This window comes from Chelonus insularis, unplaced genomic scaffold (genome assembly GCF_013357705.1).
Source record: "Chelonus insularis isolate UGA/USDA-ARS -01 unplaced genomic scaffold, ASM1335770v1 contig_147_pilon, whole genome shotgun sequence".
Taxonomy (NCBI): Eukaryota; Metazoa; Arthropoda; class Insecta; order Hymenoptera; family Braconidae; genus Chelonus; species Chelonus insularis.
Genome location: NW_023276388.1, coordinates 62,827 through 75,000, shown reverse-complemented (window position 1 = coordinate 75,000; position 12,174 = coordinate 62,827).

The window sequence follows — 12,174 nt, the reverse complement described above, 5'->3', positions numbered from 1 at the left end:
GTTTCAGGCAAGACAGAGCATAAAGTATATACATCCATCTCCGTCTTATTCATCAGAGAGAAGACTGCGAGTTCTGGCGCTTCATCGGTAAGCTCTATCTCCTCCCTTCGTACCCAAGCGAGTAGCTCATAACTTATAAATTTAAAAACTAGTAGAGTTAATGTATTAGCTCTGCAGACAGAGCACTAGATTTTTAATTTGCCGAGCCGGGTTCAAACCCAGTGATAGCCAATTTTTTTTTCTCATTTTTTTTTGTTAAAATTGCATATAATTGCAATTTTAGGATACCAAAATTAATTTTAAACATCAATTTCAATTTTTTTTATAATTATTTTTCCCACCAATAACGGAAAAATAATAAAAAAATCAAACAGTGTAAAAAAACTTATCTATATATTTATGTATAGCGAAATTAGTTGAAGGATTATTTTTTAAACAATTCGTAATGATAAACATCAAAAAACAATCCACGGTGAGTTCCGGCGCTTGGCCGGCAAGCTCTATTCCCACTCTCTCTACCCAAGTCGACAACTTATAATTAATAAATATAAAATTTCGAAAGAATCTATGCTAGCTCTGTGATCAGAGCGCCAGACTTTTATTTTGCCGATGAAGGTTCGATCCCAGCCACGACCAATTTTTTTTTTACATTCGTTAAAATTACATATAATTATCATAATTACCTATTTATATTAGTTTAAAATTAATTTCTAAATTTTTCCAAAAACGACATGTATTTTCTTTAGTAAAAAATGTAGATTCTATAAAACTTTAAAAAACAATCTTAATCCAACATGAATAGGTAATTATTGCAATTATGTGTAATTTTAACAACGAAAAAAGAAATTGGCTGTGACGGGGATCGAACCCTGCCCGACAAAATAAAAGTCGCGTGCTCTGACCACAGAGCTAACATGTGTTTACTTGTTATTTACATGTTTATAAGTCATAAGTTGCAGGCTTGGGTACGGAGAGTGGAAATAGAGCTTGCCGGCGAAGCGCCGGAACCCGCCGCGGATTGTTTCAACTGTTTTTTGCTGTTTATTCTTTTTGTTTGTTAAAAAAAAAACCTACAACTAATGTAACTATATAAATATAAATTTTTCTGCACTACTTCAATTTTTTATTACTCTTCCGTCATTGATTAGAAAAATAATTATAGAAAAAATTAAAATTGATATTGAAAATTATTTTGGCATCCAAAAATTGCAATTACACGCAATTTTAACAAAAAAAAAATTTCTAAAAAATCTTTCCGTAACTGGGTTTGAACCCTGCTCGGCAAAATAAAGAACTGGCACTCTGACCACGGAGCTAGCATATCTTCGTACAATTTCTTCGTGTTTATTATTTTAAGCTGCTTACTTGGGTACGGACTGTGGGTATCCAGCTTTCCGGCGATGTGCCGGAACTCGTCACAAATTGTTGTAAGTGCTCTTCATGTTTTATAATTATTAAAAAAACTGTTGCCTCTTTTGTAGCGACATAAAAACGAGTTTTTTCAAATTTTTTAATAACTTTCTTACTCTTCCGCTATAAATTGGAAGAGTAATTATTAAAAAAAATTTTATTTAAAACTAATTTTGGCATGCTAAAATAACGCTTGTATATCATTAAAAAAAAAATTGGCTGTGGCGGGGTTTGAACTCGGCTCGGCAAATTAAAAATCTAGTGCTCTGTGTGCAGAGTTAATACATTAACTCTTCTATTGTTTATATTTATAAGTTATAAGCTACTCGCTTGGGTACGAAGGAAGGGGATAGAGCTTGCCGGCGAAGTGCCAGAACTCGCTGCCGATTGTCGTATGCCTTTCTCTCTCTCTCTCTCTCTACGAACATGAGCCTTTCTTACTTCTACTCATCCTTTTTCATGTGCAACACATGCGCAGAAAGATGGAATGAATAAGATTGCGACAGAAGATATAACGCTCTTTGTCACTTGTCTCAGGGCTCTGAGTAATTTTGATACGCACTGTCGTAAAAATCAATAATCATTCCATGCCTTTCAGAGACCATTGCTACGCCACCTGTCGAAAATGGAAAAAATACGATTCTGTGAATGATCACCTGAAATTTTTCTCGCGAAACTGTGTTTTATTTATTCGTTTTTTTGTTATAAAATATTTTTTTAAATATCTCGAACAATAGTATGTACATCGAAAAACAACGATTTACAGTATAGGTACAGTGGTTATTGTGAAATAAATCATTTTCTCGTTGACGGCTGATGACAGCGGTATCCGCCATGACACCTCTAAAATCTAGTGAAAAATGAGTGCATATCTTTATCTTCATTTTTAATTATGATGAAGTAATTAATATTATTATATTGTTTTTTTTCGATGTGAAGAATAATATAAGCTTTCGATTAAGTCCTAAATTAACTAGATTTATCCCTTTTTGACGCCGTCATTGGTAGAGAAAAATTTGCTAGGAACTGTCTAGGGGGAAATCTGTCTACAGCCCAGCCTTAATTTTTTAACTATACTATAGCAACCTCACAATGGTACCAACTTTATAAAAAAAAATCGTGTATTGGAGAAAAATAAATCTGTATCTTCTTTAATCTTGTATATGAGGGCGTGGCCAATTATTCATCATTTGAAATAATTAATTTTGAAAGACAATACCATACTTAATCTATTCCTAAAGTAAATTAATGAGGTTTTCTGAAATTTTTATGGCATGTTTAAGTCATTATAATAAAGATATTGCAATTTTTAAGTGCATAGCCTCAACAGATTGTGATTCAAGCAGAATAGAGACACGGTAGTGCCTTCGTCACCGCCATTTAAACTTGGCGCACGAGACACTACTAAAGTAAACGTGTCTCCTGATCGTTACATATAACCAAGTGTATGTAATTGTATCCAATTTCATAGAAAAACAAAATTCAATTATAATGACTCAATAATATTATCGACCGTCTATAAATTTAACAATATGAATATAAAAAAACACCGTGCAAATAGATAATTTGAGAAATTTTTTTATTTCCAATTAGATTCAAGAACCTGAAGTCATTTAAACGTGAGCTTGACGCAGATTTTTACATATATCTAAAGTAATCACTTTTTCCTGATAATTATATATTATTATATATAATAGTGTATAGATATGTAATTATATATAGAACGCTCAACTACACACAATAATATCGCGAGTAGAAATGAAAAAGGGCATGCTCCTATATGATCTGAACCGGATCAGGATCTAGTATGAAATGCCGTGATACCGTATTCGTATATGGCCCTATCAGGTTCTAAAAGGGAATATCCTACTACGAAATCTCGATCCGGTCCTGATTTGATTGAAGATTAATGAGTTGTAATTTATTTAATTAACATTAAGTTGATTTTAAATAATATATGTATCAGTTGGAATAAATAAAAAAAGTTTATATAATTTATGTATAAATTATTACTAGACTAGAATTGATGAGAATAATAATAATTAATAAAGATAGTCAATTGTATAATTAATCAAATTTATTTTATTAGAATAATTAATTAATTATAATTATTTGTAGATATACCTACGAATTATAAATAAAAAATCAAGATCCTCGTACGAATTCTGTGAAATACCCTGATTTGTTTCATATGGGTTATTTTAGTCAAAGCTACCCGAAAAGAAATGAGTTCAGGTATTCCGAAGAACAATCAGTTTCGGATCAGATATTCCGGATAGAGTAAGCTGAGCAGGCGAAGGCACCAGGTTAGGTTACTCATAGTAGTGATTGTTGTAGGTTCGAATCCCCCTAAGTATGATTTCCAATTCTTCAACTTTTTGCGGAAATTTCTTTAGAATAATTAATTAATAATATTTCTCATATAAAAATTATAAAAAAAAGGAATTGTTCGAGTATTCTTTGTTTTTTATAGAAAAAAAATATACGGTCCTGGTCAGGGTGCAGATCCGTGAAAAGTAGACTAATCCGGCCCGGATTATTTGAGGCATTACATTTAGGATCCGGAACTGATCAGATTTACCTTCTCAAGCCCTAGTAGGGGAGCTGAGATGTCAGATCCGGACCGTATTCCAACCTGACTCGGGATACGAATATTTAAGATTATATATCTTTACTACTATATAAACTTCTGGTGTTTGTCTGTCTGTCGGTGTTAATCTTAAAAACGGCTAGTCGCATTGCAATAAAACTTTGTAGACATGTGGAGGGAGTCATCGAGAAGGTTATATGCTAGAACTTTTTGTTTATAATAAATTGAATTTGTTATAAATAATAAAAATATCTTTTCTCTCAACCAGATAAAAAAAACGCAATAACTATTATAAGAATGACTATAGATTGTTGTGCATTAACTTTGATGATCATTTTTTTTTATGTCAATTGAATTCGTATCAAAAAATTTTAATAAAAAAGAAAACATAATAGCTAGCCTAGAATGTTGTTGTATCTAATAAATTGTATTTAAGATTAGCATATTTCTTTGATATGATTTTTTCTTATTTTTTCAAATTTTTGAAAACTATCTTCGATGTTGGAAAATAAAATATAAAACAAATTAGAAATTGAATGACTTTCCTTGATTCATTAGTATAATTATGTTTTCTTTCTAATCATTTCGATCAAATAACTATGTTCGCGCGTTCCAGGATAAAATCGTTAATTTTAGTTATGTTCTTGACAAAGAACTCCAAAAAGGCCGTTTGTGGATAAACTACAAGGAATGATTTGGAAAATAATGTTACTTATCATATAAACAATCCAATATTTCGACATTCAATAGCCGTAGAAAGTAAGACTTGATAAACTGGTTTCATTTTTTTTCTTATGAAAAACTTTTTCCGATGCGTTGTTACAAGATATATAAAAAAAAAATTCTTCTACAAACAAAAAAACGTAATATAGTATGGGATCACAAAGTCATATAGACTTTTGCCGTCATTAATATTAATTGAATGACCGAAATCGATCATGTTCGGCGGACTTTGAATTTTTGCCCTCTTTATCATTTACATTGCAAGAGAAAATAATGAGTCATCTAACAGAATTTCACGGAATGTTACTTATATTTCCCACAAAATTTTTATTGCTCTTAAAAAATAATCAGTGGATTTTTTTGTTTTATATTATCAGTGAAGTTTGAGAAAAAATGTTTTTCAGGGCGCCCTCATACAAAAAATTGGGCCCAATTTTCAAGAAGTTTGAGAAAAAATGTTTTTCAGGGCGCCCTCATACAAAAAATTGGGCCAAGTCTTATAAATTTTTTTTCTTATCTATATAATATAAAATAAACGACATGGCCTTTTACATGATTTCAAAAATTTTTATGATTCAAATTTTATTACTTCAATTGTTAAAAGATAGGAATATTATTCTTTCTAGAGTTACATGAGACGTGTACATGGCGCAACGTTTTACTGACATCTGTAGATGGCAGTTTTGGTAGGATAATATATTACATCAAATCTTCATAGTTCTTTTAAAAATCTTTTGCAAAACAATTTGTAATACTCTACTACAACAAAAAAAAGTTATAATGTATTCATAAAAAATGTCAAAACAAAAAAATCCACTGATTATTTTTTAAGAGCAATAAAAATTTTGTGGGAAAAATAAGTAACATTCCGTGAAATTCTGTTAGATGACTCATTATTTTCTCTTGCAATGTAAATGATAAAGAGGGCAAAAATTCAAAGTCCGCCGAACATGATCGATTTCGGTCATTCAATTAATATTAATGACGGCAAAAGTCTATATGACTTTGTGATCCCATACTATATTACGTTTTTTTGTTTGTAGAAGAATTTTTTTTTTATATATCTTGTAACAACGCATCGGAAAAAGTTTTTCATAAGAAAAAAAATGAAACCAGTTTATCAAGTCTTACTTTCTACGGCTATTGAATGTCGAAATATTGGATTGTTTATATGATAAGTAACATTATTTTCCAAATCATTCCTTGTAGTTTATCCACAAACGGCCTTTTTGGAGTTCTTTGTCAAGAACATAACTAAAATTAACGATTTTATCCTGGAACGCGCGAACATAGTTATTTGATCGAAATGATTAGAAAGAAAACATAATTATACTAATGAATCAAGGAAAGTCATTCAATTTCTAATTTGTTTTATATTTTATTTTCCAACATCGAAGATAGTTTTCAAAAATTTGAAAAAATAAGAAAAAATCATATCAAAGAAATATGCTAATCTTAAATACAATTTATTAGATACAACAACATTCTAGGCTAGCTATTATGTTTTCTTTTTTATTAAAATTTTTTGATACGAATTCAATTGACATAAAAAAAAATGATCATCAAAGTTAATGCACAACAATCTATAGTCATTCTTATAATAGTTATTGCGTTTTTTTTATCTGGTTGAGAGAAAAGATATTTTTATTATTTATAACAAATTCAATTTATTATAAACAAAAAGTTCTAGCATATAACCTTCTCGATGACTCCCTCCACATGTCTACAAAGTTTTATTGCAATGCGACTAGCCGTTTTTAAGATTAACACCGACAGACAGACAAACACCAGAAGTTTATATAGTAGTAAAGATATATAATCTTAAATATTCGTATCCCGAGTCAGGTTGGAATACGGTCCGGATCTGACATCTCAGCTCCCCTACTAGGGCTTGAGAAGGTAAATCTGATCAGTTCCGGATCCTAAATGTAATGCCTCAAATAGTCCGGGCCGGATTAGTCTACTTTTCACGGATCTGCACCCTGACCAGGACCGTATATTTTTTTTCTATAAAAAACAAAGAATACTCGAACAATTCCTTTTTTTTATAATTTTAAGATTTCAATTATTTTTGTAGTTTAATCTTCTGATGCGCTCTATTTTTCATTTAGTAATTCGTTTTTTCTACATGTAACAATAATATATCCCTTAATCAAAAATATTTTTTTTAAGACTAGACTATCCTCAAAGTATCATATTCTCTTGTTCGAGTATTGTTTGAGCCTACTGGATAAAGTGTGGCCAGTCTATTTTTTTTAGCAAGTTTGAAATGTATGTTTCAGATTTTTGTACGAACAATTTAGTGTGGCCTTCTCCACCTCTTTATGCCACCCCAGTCCTCACAAGCGATTTCTAGTTTACCAACATGCGATCGTTCTTTGTGCGTTCTTTGACATGTCAATAACTGTATAATATAATCAATTCTGAATAAAAACAATTTTTATGAATATTTATTTCATAAAGCTGTAAATGAAATCTTAAGTTCTATTCCTTTAAATTACAAGTTTAATTTTTGGTATCATTAAAAATCATTTTACAAGTTTTAACCTATGCACTTCATTGAAATTCATGTTTAATGAACTCAGCCATTTTTTGTTGTGAATATTATTCTACGGATGTTCAGATGGCGCTTGTATGTTTTTCTCGCACATTTTTATAGTAAACTCACCCAAAGCATACATATGCAAACTAGGCATCAATAAAAACGAGTGTACCATCTGTATGGCACGAAAAAAAATTTATGAGCCATTTGCTATCTTCGAAAATATTAAATCACACCAAAAACAGCCCTAACGGACTTCACAAAAATACGCGCCAAGTATGAATAACGAAGACGATAATCATCGTTCATCAAGTGCGATTTCTATAAAACTTCTTTATGCGAACAACTACAAAAATGCATGAAATCATTGCAGCCAAGTATTTAAACATAAAGATTAATGATATTTAATAAAATAAAATAGAAATGTTTTTTTAATTTTCGTTAAATCTAGAGTAGCGGTAGATACTCGGCGCCAAGTGCACATTCACCTTTTCCCTCTCTCTCTCTCTCTTTCTCACTAGCGCGCTCTTTCCCCCATGAGCGCCGAGGCTACCGACTACTCTATACACGAAAAATTTTGTGTGACGTCATCAACGCATCTTTGTATGCAAATATCTTTATAATTGCTACATATTATGATTTCATATTTAATAGGTAGTTATCTTATATCATGAGCTTCCAATTAAACGTTAAACGAGAAATTTTTATTAATTATTAACGGAGTTATAAATAAGCCACGCCCCTAACAGCGATATTTCTGCTATTCAAGATTTTTTTGCTCGCTGTTTCACTCTACTTAATCGAGCGCTCTATCATGTGTTCTCTCTTACTGAATGTGTCTTTTGTCACTTTCTTTCACATTGGGCTCCCTACAGTGCCCTCTTTCTTGCGTTATGTATTGTTATCACTCTCTTTCACGTTAACCTCGTAATATTTCCTTCTCTCTTGCCTAACCAAGAGACATCTATGTTCTGAATAATAAAAAATGTTTCCCGCGTGTTGTATATCGATTTGAATAAACTTTTTTAGGAATTATTGGTAAAGAAAAGTATTAAATGATCAATAAAAAATAAGTGTTTGTCGAATAATAACAACGAAAGAATATGATTAAAAAAAGTAAGCAGTGTTTCCCGCGTGTTGCATATCGATTTTAATAGATTTCATTTGGAATCATGGATAAAATGATGTTCTAGATGATTGAAAAAAAAAACAATTATAATAAATATCCAAAATTGTTATAAATTTTGTGGTTGGCTTCAAATAATGTCTTATTGCAATATCATATTTTTCACTATTTTCATAAGACATTATTTCATTGAACTTTTTTCTATTTCAGAAAAATAAAAAACTGGCTTGGCAAAGTAATAAAAGAGCAGAAAATGCACATATGTAGCATAGGAACTACCTAAAATTGTTATAAATTTTTAAATTTTCGAAATAAATAAAAATAAAAATTAAATAATTTTTAACGTTGTCGTCTTGAGACAGCACGCTCGGAGAGCGCGCGTTGTTTCTAGTAACCTTATTGAACAAAAAAATTAATTTGGAAGAAGAAAATTTTTTTGGAAGTTTGGTGACTGTCTTCAAAATTCCAATTCGTCACCAAACTTCCATTTTGATCGCACGAAATGTTACCGAACTTTCACTTGCACGTATATATACTACTATATAAATTTCTGGTGTCTATCTGTCTGTTCGGGGTAATCTCCAAAACGGTTAATTCGATTGCGACCAAATTTAACAGATATGTAGAGGGGGTTGTTCGGAAAGATATATGCTACTTTTTGTTAATGTTAATTGTTTATAACAATTAAATTTGTTATAAACAATTGAAAACAGGATTTATTCAATTTGAGATCTTTCAGCGGGAAATTTTTTCTTTTACTGAAACAATGTTATACACTGTGTAAAATGGATATAAACATACTTCTTTTGTTCGTAACATACTATTTGTTGTAAAAGAACAGAAATTGAGTTTTACGATCATTTCCTTTCATCATCAGTAAGAGTGCTCCTGTAACTGGAGGAGTTACCCAGTGAACACAGAATGTAAATGTGACAGTCACCGAAATTCCATATCAATACTATTCGTTTTAATCTTCAATATCCGTTATTAGGTAAAAAATTAAATAACTAATTGTTATAAATCTATTTTTTGTAACAAATTTTGATATTTCCTCAGTTATTCTGCTCCTTTTAGATTCTTGAAGAACAGAACTTATTATATTATATGGTTTTTAACCGTATATCCGACATTTATCGTATTTTTCTGTTACTTTTCTTTTTTTTGTAGATTTCAAAATTATTTTGGAAGTTTGATGACTGTCACCAAACTTCCATAATCGTTGTAGGGAAGTTTGGTGACAGTCACCAAAATTCCAATTCGTCACCAAACTTCCACTTTGGTCGCACAAAATGTTACCAAACGTCCACTTGCATGTATATATATATATGTATATATATACTTCTACTGTTATAGAAGAGGAACGCTTCAACTTCATAGCTATAGATATTATATCAACGTTACTATGTCAGTAACGCGGATGATTTGGTGATGTGAACTTACAAGTTTGTCCCCTACTAAAAATTGCTCCAACGCGCCTAAAGAAGTTTTCACTTCAAAAAGAAATGAAGAGAAATTGTATCCTACTAAATTGAAGAAAAAGAGAGGAGGAAAAATTTAAAGAATAGAATTTAAAATTTATGTGTTCATATGAATTATTGCACTAATTATTTTACTTACATCTCCTCACTTATTACTTTTTAGATTTCATAAGTTAAAATCAGAAAAGGCGCAAAAATCTAATATGCCGGAAAATTTAAGGTGCCGCTTCTAATTCTGAACCTGCGTGGATGTTATGCACGACGATCGATCGTACATTCCGCGCTGTCATTATGCCGTGTCCGTATTATGCCGACCGAGTTTTTCGGTATCGAAAACGACAAATATTTATGTACATTTTAAGTTGATAGGTAATACATAGAATGTATAACCGATGGTTTTACGTTTTAAAAAAAATCGTTTTACGTTTTTTGAAAACTAATTCATGTCCTTCAATCAATAATTTTGTTTATCTCTTAAGATCGGTAAGAGATAACAATTTTTTTTTTATTGAGTTGATAGTTAAATACTACCAGACTGAAGACTATTATACAGTACTGGACATAAATGCTGTGTGATTTTCTATAGGACGGTATAGGAAAATCGCTTGTAGAACCCTTAAAAAATTGAACAGCATTTATGTCTGGTACTGTACTATCTATACACAGATAGTGATGTCTGTTCTAAAATTCCATGTCGTAGTAACGGAGTCGAATGATACATATTCCGTTTGTTGTACAAAAAATCGTGAAATCACACCAAAAACAGCCCTAACGGACTTCACAAAAATACGCGCCAAGTATGAATAACGAAGACGATAATCATCGTTCATCAAGTGCGATTTCTATAAAACTTCTTTATGCGAACAACTACAAAAATGCATGAAATCATTGCAGCCAAGTATTTAAACATAAAGATTAATGATATTTAATAAAATAAAATAGAAATGTTTTTTTAATTTTCGTTAAATTATTATGTAATTTTCTACATAAATCAAAGACAAACTCTTTATAATAAGATAAAAAAAACATTCAATACATGAAGATAGTTGACAGCCTTATGACGTTTTAAAATTTTGAAAAAGAAGAAAAAAATTGAATTAAAAAAAAATTTCTCTTTTTTTATAAAAATTTATTTAAACACAATTAACTTGGCGTGGCTCTTACAGCTGTAGATAAAACGATAATTGATTAGATGGTTCATATAATCGATAGCCACGCCAAGTTAATTGTGTTTAAATAAATTTTTATAAAAAAGAGAAATTTTTTTTTAATTCAATTTTTTTCTTCTTTTTTCAAAATTTTAAAACGTCATAAGGCTGTCAACTATCTTCATGTATTGAATGTTTTTTTTATCTCATTATAAAGAGTTTGTCTTTGATTTATGTAGAAAATTACATAATAATTTAACGAAAATTAAAAAAACATTTCTATTTTATTTTATTAAATATAATTAATCTTTATGTTCAAATACTTGGCTGCAATGATTTCACGCATTTTTGTAGTTGTTCACATAAAGAAGTTTTATAGAGATCGCACTTGATAAACGATGATTATCGTCTTCGTTATTCATACTTGGCGCGTATTTTTGTGAAGTCCGTTAGGGCTGTTTTTGGTGTGATTTCACGATTTTTTGTACAACAAACGGAATATGTATCATTCGACTCCGTTACTACGACATGGAATTTTAGAACAGACATCACTATCTGTGTATAGATAGTACAGTACCAGACATAAATGCTGTTCAATTTTTTAAGGGTTCTACAAGCGATTTTCCTATACCGTCCTATAGAAAATCACACAGCATTTATGTCCAGTACTGTATAATAGTCTTCAGTCTGGTAGTATTTAACTATCAACTCAATAAAAAAAAAATTGTTATCTCTTACCGATCTTAAGAGATAAACAAAATTATTGATTGAAGGACATGAATTAGTTTTCAAAAAACGTAAAACGATTTTTTTTAAAACGTAAAACCATCGGTTATACATTCTATGTATTACCTATCAACTTAAAATGTACATAAATATTTGTCGTTTTCGATACCGAAAAACTCGGTCGGCATAATACGGACACGGCATAATGACAGCGCGGAATGTACGATCGATCGTCGTGCATAACATCCACGCAGGTTCAGAATTAGAAGCGGCACCTTAAATTTTCCGGCATATTAGATTTTTGCGCCTTTTCTGATTTTAACTTATGAAATCTAAAAAGTAATAAGTGAGGAGATGTAAGTAAAATAATTAGTGCAATAATTCATATGAACACATAAATTTTAAATTCTATTCTTTAAATTTTTCCTCCT